Here is a 7,787-nt window from a genome sequence, read left to right on the forward strand (position 1 = left end):
ATGTTAAGCTTTTCATTCCTGGGACCATTCTCGTGAACTTCCTCTGAACCCGCTCCAGGGCCAGTACATCCTTCCTGAGATATGGGGCCCAAAACTGCACACAATACTCCAAATGTGGCCTGACCAGGACCTTATAAAGCTTCAGTAGTACATCCCTGCTTTTATATTCATGTCTTCTCAAAATAAATGCCAACATTGCATTTGCCCTCCTGACTACTGACTCAACCTGCAAGTTTACCTTGAGAGAATCCTGGACTAGAACTCTCAAGTCTCTTTGCACTTCAGACTTCTGAATTTTCTCCCCATTTAGAAAATAGTCCATGCTTTTATTCTTCTTACCAAAGGGCATGACCTCACACTTTCCCACGTTCCATCTGCCACTTCTTTGCCCACTCTCCTAACCTGTCCAAATCCTTCTGCAGCCTCACCACCTCCTCAATACTACCTGTCCCTCCATCTATCTTTGTATCATCTGCAAACTTAGCCAGAATGCCCACAGTTCCTTCACCTAGATCATTCATGTATAAAGTGAAAAGTTGTGGTTCCAACACTGACCCCTGTGGAACACCACTTGTCACCGGCTACCATCCTGAGAAAGACCCTTTTATCCCCACTCTCTGCTTTCTGCCAGACAGCCAACCTTCTATCCATGCTAGTACCTTGCCTCTAACACCATGGGCCCTTATCTTACTCAGCAGCCTCTGTGCGGCACCTTTTCAAAGGCCTTGTTCCAATATGTTGCAATGCTCTGAAATGCACTGCCTGAATATGTGGGGGAAGCAGATTCTGTAGTATCTTTCAAAAAGGAATTGGACGTCCGCTGGAAAAGGAAATGTTTACAGGGCCGTTGGGAGAGGATTGTGGAGAGGAATAAATAGATAGCTCTTTCAGAGAGCTGACATTGGTATAAGGGACCATATGGCCTCTTTCTGTGCTGCACGATTATGCAAGTCTTTTTCCTAGTACTCTTCATAAAGAAGGTTCACAAATTGTGGTTGATTTGGGCCCCTGTAAAGTCTGCAACGATTTGTTGCTTAGAATGTTAACACATTACAGGGAGAGCTGCCCAGTTCTCGCAGTTGGCTGCAGGACAGCCTGAAGCAGAGAGCTTACTTTGGACACAATCTCGGAGCAGGAGGTTCCAATGGAAAATAAAGCAAGAACTGGCATTTACACAGAGTTTGAAACATTCTCAGAACATCCCAAAGTGCTATACAACCAAATGGGTAACTTTTGAAATGCGAGGGCAGCTTGTGTCATTGAATGGAGTGCAGAGTCTCACTCCGAAAGCCTGGATGTGCATTTTTCTGCCCCTCAATCCCTGCCCCAAGCTGGAAGTCAATCTATTTGACTGATTGACATGGTGGCCAGTTGGGTGGGGAATGTGCTGGAATGGAGCACAGCTGTAGACTGAAAGGTAACAGCTGTTACTGGAGTCGGGGGTGGGGGTTAGTTCTGAACCTGAAACCCTGGGTCTGTGTTTTTATGGGATGGGGCGGGAAGGGGTGGTGCAGGAGGAGTGTTATTCTTGGATGATATTTGAGTCCATTGGGATCTGCCAATCTTAATCTAGGGGTCTTTGCATGGTGTAGGCTCTGCTGGGCTGGTGGGGTTAGGGATAGAATGGGGAGTCAGTGGGAAGCTCCTATGCTTCTCTTGGCCCACAAGGAGTGTTGTAAAGATACATACCTTCTTCCCAAAGCTGTCTTTGCCTCCTTTAGTTGTTGGGCTCCCTGGGGCCTAACCGGCCCAACCTGGACTAAATTTAAGACAACCAGGCTCATTATTACATTTGAATTCACAAACGATCTCTCGGGTTGACTACATGTCACATCTTCCTTCGATCCAGATGTGCATTGGTGGCAATTTGGGTTGGGATTTGATTTTTAAAGTTTTAACATCCCTCCCTGCCCCAACCACTTGGACTAAAACTTCAAGCTACCAGTTACTGCTTATGTTTAGCAGTAACCACAGCAAGCATTTTATTGAAATGGATCATAAACTGACTGAACAGAAGTAAAAAATAGTTGGATTTGAACGTGCTTGGTGACTCGTCACCACATACGCCACAGCCAGAATTTGGGAGGGTAATTTCAAAAAATCCTGTTTGTTTCACCTGTAGTTATTGTTGCTTTAATCTTCTGCAAGAAGCTTAACATCATTCAGGACAAAGCAGCCCACCTGATTGGCACCAAATCCACAAGCATCCACTCCCTCCACCACCGACGCTCAGTAGCAGCAGTGTGTACTATCTACAAGACGCACTGCAGATATTCACCAAAGAGCCTTATACAGCACCTCCCAAACCCACAACCATTTCCATCTAGGAGGACAAGGGCAGCAGATTCACAGGAACACCACCACCTCCAAGCCACTCACCATCCTGACTTGGAAATATATTATTCCTTCATTGTGTCTGGGTCAAAATCCTGGAATTCCCTCCCTAAGGGCATTGTGGGTGTACCTACTGCACATGGACTGCAGTGGTTCAAGAAGGCAGCTCACCACCACCTTCCCAAGGGCAACTAGGGAGGGACAATAAATGCTGACCCAGCCAAATGACCAGGTCCCACGAGCACATTGAAAAAAAAGGTTATTATATACCTGTCAGACTCCACACAGCTTCTCTTACAAGCAGGACTTCACAAAACAAAGTGAAATGAAAAACCATAAAGGCATTAAACATACATTTCAAATATTCTACAGTTCTTTTGATTTTTCTCTTTCTCTTCCCCTCTCTCTCTTGCAGTAATGCTTTGAATTTCAGAAGGTCACCTGTGTTAATTGCCATGTGTGTTGAACTGCTGCAGTAATGTGAAATCGCTTGTGAATTGACAATATTTGTCACTAAATTCAAACACGGTAAACTAGTCACCTCGATAACTAGCTTCTGCCTAACATTAAATCACCATGGGTCATTCTAAAAGGCCAGTCTGTGGCATTCTGTGAAAGAATCCTATTTCCAGAAAATTGTCATTCTTTTGAGTTTCCAGACAGCAAGATTAAACTTTGTGAAATAGAAAATGGGGGAAAACTGCTGTTGCATATTTAAGCTAAATTCAAAAATACAATAAAACTGAGACAGGAATGCTATCTGCTATATTTTTAATGTTGTGTTTCAAAGGGATTGGAACTTGCTGCTGATAGCTTTTAAATTGGAATCCGCATGATATTGCTACAACAATGCATTCAAGCTTCTTATCAACGTCACAGCTATTAAATGTAATTGGGTATTTTGTAAAATGCTAAAGTTCCCAGATGTCTTTGATAACTTAGTTGGTAAACATATATATCTAGTCTGGTACTTGGCTATGAGCTGTAAACTTAGAATTCCCTGCTGTGATAATGACAGGTTTTGCAAGTATTTTCACAGTGATAACGTTATAATGATTAGCCCTTAGGGTTATGTCAACAAACATTGATTGAATAACCACAATAGATTTAAAGAACAGACGGTTTAAATGACATATTACCTTGACCTTTTTACATACCTGATCTGTTAGTCTTCACAGCACTGCAATTGGAACACATACTATTGTTCAGTCTGTTCCTGGAGTGAAAATCAAATCTCCTTGTCTTGTGCACTGGGTTTACATTGCTCAGCCAATTTGTAATTTCAACTTGTTCATTTCATGCTTCATCCTCTTTTCCCAATTAGTAAACAATGGGATCTTCTGAAAATTGTAAAAGGGCCTTTTGGATCGGGGTCCTGTCTGCCATTTTTAAAGGTCCTAATATGTTGGTCCCAAAAATCCAACACATTAGATCACTTGGGATCAAATGTTTGGTCAAAGGTTTGAAGCCTTGTTTACAATTCCTCCATGATATTCTTTATTTCTGTAATCATCTTCAGCCCAATATGCATCTGAGAAATCTGTTAGCATTTATACTGGCCAATTTTGATTGCTGCACCATTCATGACTTTGCCTTCAGCTAGCTATGTTCTAAATTCTGGAGTTCCTCCCTAGACTTCTCCATGTCTCTATACCTTGTTCCTCTTTTAAGACGCTCATTAAAACCTGCATTTTTTAATAATTCATTCAAGAGACATGGGCATTACAGACTATGCCAGCATTTATTGCCCATCCCTATTTGCCGTGGAACTGAATGGCATGCTAGGCCGTTTCAGAGGCCAGTTATAAGTCTGCTGTGGGTCTGGAGTCACATATAGGCCAGACTGGGTAAAGATAGCAGATTTAATTCACCAATGAACATTACTTCTCTTTGACCAAACTTTTGGTTATCTGGACAAATGTCCCTTTATGTGGCTTAGCATGAAATGTTGCTTTAAATCGCTTTTGTGAAGAGTGTTGGGATGGTTTATTTTATTAAACAAGTATAATTTGGTGTTGAGACTCAGTGCCAGATTCAAAAGCTGCTTGTCAATGCTAAACCTTTGTCACTCCAAGCCTTAAAAAGCTCCTTACATTTCCCAGTCTCTTTCAATTCCACGTAACCACGCTGGGGATCACTTGAACTCATTTTGTTAGGCACTCGCAAAGGGATCAAAGATCTCTTGGGGTCTGCATTGGTTTGATGGGTTCTAAGATGGTTGATAGGTCCAGGACACCATCTATAGACTGTGCCACTCGTGGGGCAGGGGATGCTTGGAGGGACAGATAGATAAGTTGCCAGGATGTTAGTGCATGTACACTGACAACTCCAGTTCACCAATAAATATTCCCAATGAAGTCACTCAAAGTGGTTTGGTGCTTTCTCTGTCTTGTTTGATCCTAAGCTGAGGATTCTCATGATCAGCAGTTTTATCTCTTCAGGGTCACTTTGATAGGCCTAAAACCTTTCTGTTGCCCTCCTAGAAATCCCCTGCTTATAACCATGCTCCGAGGAGAGTGGCTATAATGGGAGTGGGGTTGGGAGGAGGTGGTTGTGTCCAGCATAATTCCTAAATTATCTCAACCCTCAATCCTTCACTGTCTGTCTTGTCCGTCAGTGAGATTTTTCAATTAAAAAGGTTCAGAACATTCAAGCAAGAAGGACATAAGCAATGGAACAGTTGCAAAGCCTACAAAGTAAAGTTTGAAAAACCCTATATTATTGCTATCTAGTTTATTCTTGTTATGATTAAAACAAAGTCTGCAGTTTATATCTAGCCACACAATGAAACCAACCCAGAGGAAACCTCTGTCAATGATTTGCATGCAAGTCAGGATTGAATATAAATTTAGCTGCTAAGTATTTGAAAGATGAAGACTTGTTGAATCAGATAAAGATTGAACTGTTTCAAAGCTATTAAACCAAGTGCAGGTAATTCCACCGAATTTGGGCTGGAAAATTTTTTAATAAAAAGTCAGATAGTTTTGGAGCTCTAGTCAGGATATAATTACACTGATCTGCAATGACTGATTGGAAGGGGTATTCTGAAGGAACATTTGGAGACCAGAAGTGTATTCTGGTTACACTTGAAATAACAGTTCCGAATTCATCGGATTACACATTGTGGTGTGGACAGACCTTTGCATGGAGAGCCAATCAGGAAATCAGCAGACTCCATTTTATACAAGGCAAATGCCAGTCTGTGCTGGAACCAGACTACTGGGGCAACAGCCTTTTTAAAGTTCCGAAGAAGGGTCACTGGACCCAAAACATTAGCTCTGCTTTCTGTCCACAAATGCTGCCAGACCTGCCGAGTTTCTCCAGCAATTTCTGTTTTTTATTTCAGCCTTTCTAAAAATTGAGTACCCAAAACTTTTATTCTTTCATGCTACATTTACATAGTCCCTTTAACATGTTAAAGTTTCCCAAGATGTTTTCACAGGGATGTTATTAATCAGGATTAGATTCGGAGCTGCATAAGCATATACTTAGACAGATGACTGAAGGTTTCATGAAAGAGGTAGGTTTTACACAGTATCTTAAAGGAAGACTGAGAGGTAGACAGGTAAAATGGTTTTTTAGGGAGACAATTACAGAATTTAGAATCTAAGAATTAACCAAGGCTCATTCAAAAGCACTTTCCAAAACCGTAACCTGTGCCATCATTTCACCAAAGCTGCTTAGACAGCACTTTCCCAACTTACATCCACTACCATCTAGAAGGACAAGGTCAGTGAAAATATATGGCCTATTGTACAATAGGACCCCCAACAGTAAGAGGGAATTTGAGAAACCAATACGTAGGGAGATCTCAGACATATGTAAGCATAATAAGGTTGTAATATAGGGGGATTTTAATTTTCCAAACATTGACTGGGACTACCGTAGTGTTAAAGGTTTGGATGGTGAAGAATTTGTCAAATGTGTTCAAGAAGATTTTCTTTATCAGTATGTGGATGCTCCTACTGGAGAAGGAGCAAAACTAGACCTTCTTCTGGGCAATCAGGAAGAGTGGGTGACTGAAGTAAAAGTGGGGGATCACTTTGGGTCTTGTGATCATAATTCTATTAATTTCAAAATAATTAAATAAAAGGATAAGCCTTCCATAAACGTTAAATTATTTAATTGGAGTTAGGCAAATTTTAATGGCATGAGACAAGAACTTTCAAAAGTTGATTGGAGTAGACTGTTTGCAGGTAAAAGGACATCTGACAAGTGGGAGGCTTTCAACAGTATGATGATGAGAGTTCAGAGGCATTTTGTTCCTGTTAAAGTGAAGGGTAAGGCTGGTAAGATTAAGGAACAATGGATGAACAAAGATATTGAGGTTCCAGTCAAGAATAAAAGAGAATTTTATTTTAGATGTAGACAACTTGGTTCAATTGAATGTCTTAATCAACATAGAGTGTAGGGGCATTCTTAAGAGAGAAATCAGGAAGGCAAAGAGGGGATATGAGATAGCATTGGCAGATAAGGCTAAGGATAATCCAGAAAGATTCTACAAATACATTAAGAACAAGAGGGTAACTAGAGAGAGGATAGATCCTCTTAAAGATCAAGGAGGTCATCTTTGTGTTGACCCTCAGGAGATGACAGAGATACTAAATAAATATTTTGTGTCAGTTTTTACTGTGGAGAAAGAAATGGAGTTTAGGGAATGCAGAGAAATAAACTTTGATGTTTTTAAAACAGTTCACATTACAGAAGTGGAAGTTTGGGAATGTAGAGAAATAAACTTTGATGTTTTTAAACAGTTCACATTACAGAAGTGGAAGTTTGGGACGTATTAGAGAATATAAAATTGGATAAATCTCTGGGACCTGATGTGATGTATCCCAGAACGTTGTGAGAAGTAAGGGACAAAGTTGCAAGATCCCTTGCAGCAATATTTGCATCATTTTTGACTATGGGTGAGATAACTGATGACTGGAGGGTGGCTAATGTTATGAAGGGGGAATAGCCAAACCCCTCTGACAATTAAACTAAAACACAAGCTCCAATCTATTATGATGGGAGTAGGGGTTCCCCTTTAATAATTAGCTTCCGGAACACCAGAAAAGCTCGTCTTTCCCCTCGTAATCCATTAAAAGTTGTTAAAAGAAAGACAATCACTGATCCCCACTTTACATATAACAAGAAATAATTTATTTATTTAACCCTAACAATGAACAAATTAATGGAATTACTAACAAACTGACAATTCCCCCCTTGACCACTACTTCCTAACTGAACTAAATTCTAATAGAATGCTGTTCAAATAAACACGAGTCCCACTTATATAAACCCAATTAATAAGACAACAATAAAATAAAAATGAATCTCTCCAAATTCACACAGAATGTGCCTTCTGGAAAGTTCCGTCTTTTCCATTCATCATGAAGGCTGGGAGATGTACAACGAGCAGTCCTCATTCATCACCTGGTGGAGAAAAACAGAATAAAATGTCAGATAAC

The 7,787-nt window shown here is 40.6% G+C and overlaps 1 protein-coding gene across 1 annotated transcript in view; it reads left to right on the forward strand.

Moving 5' to 3' along the window:
- Positions 1–7,787, forward strand: part of oca2 (oculocutaneous albinism II) — a 403,227-nt gene that overhangs the window by 258,757 nt on the left and 136,683 nt on the right. The gene's annotated exons all lie outside the window — the stretch shown is intronic.

The sequence above is a fragment of the Rhincodon typus genome, chromosome 6, assembly GCF_021869965.1.
Source record: "Rhincodon typus isolate 14 chromosome 6, sRhiTyp1.1, whole genome shotgun sequence".
In the NCBI taxonomy this organism is placed as follows: Eukaryota; Metazoa; Chordata; class Chondrichthyes; order Orectolobiformes; family Rhincodontidae; genus Rhincodon; species Rhincodon typus.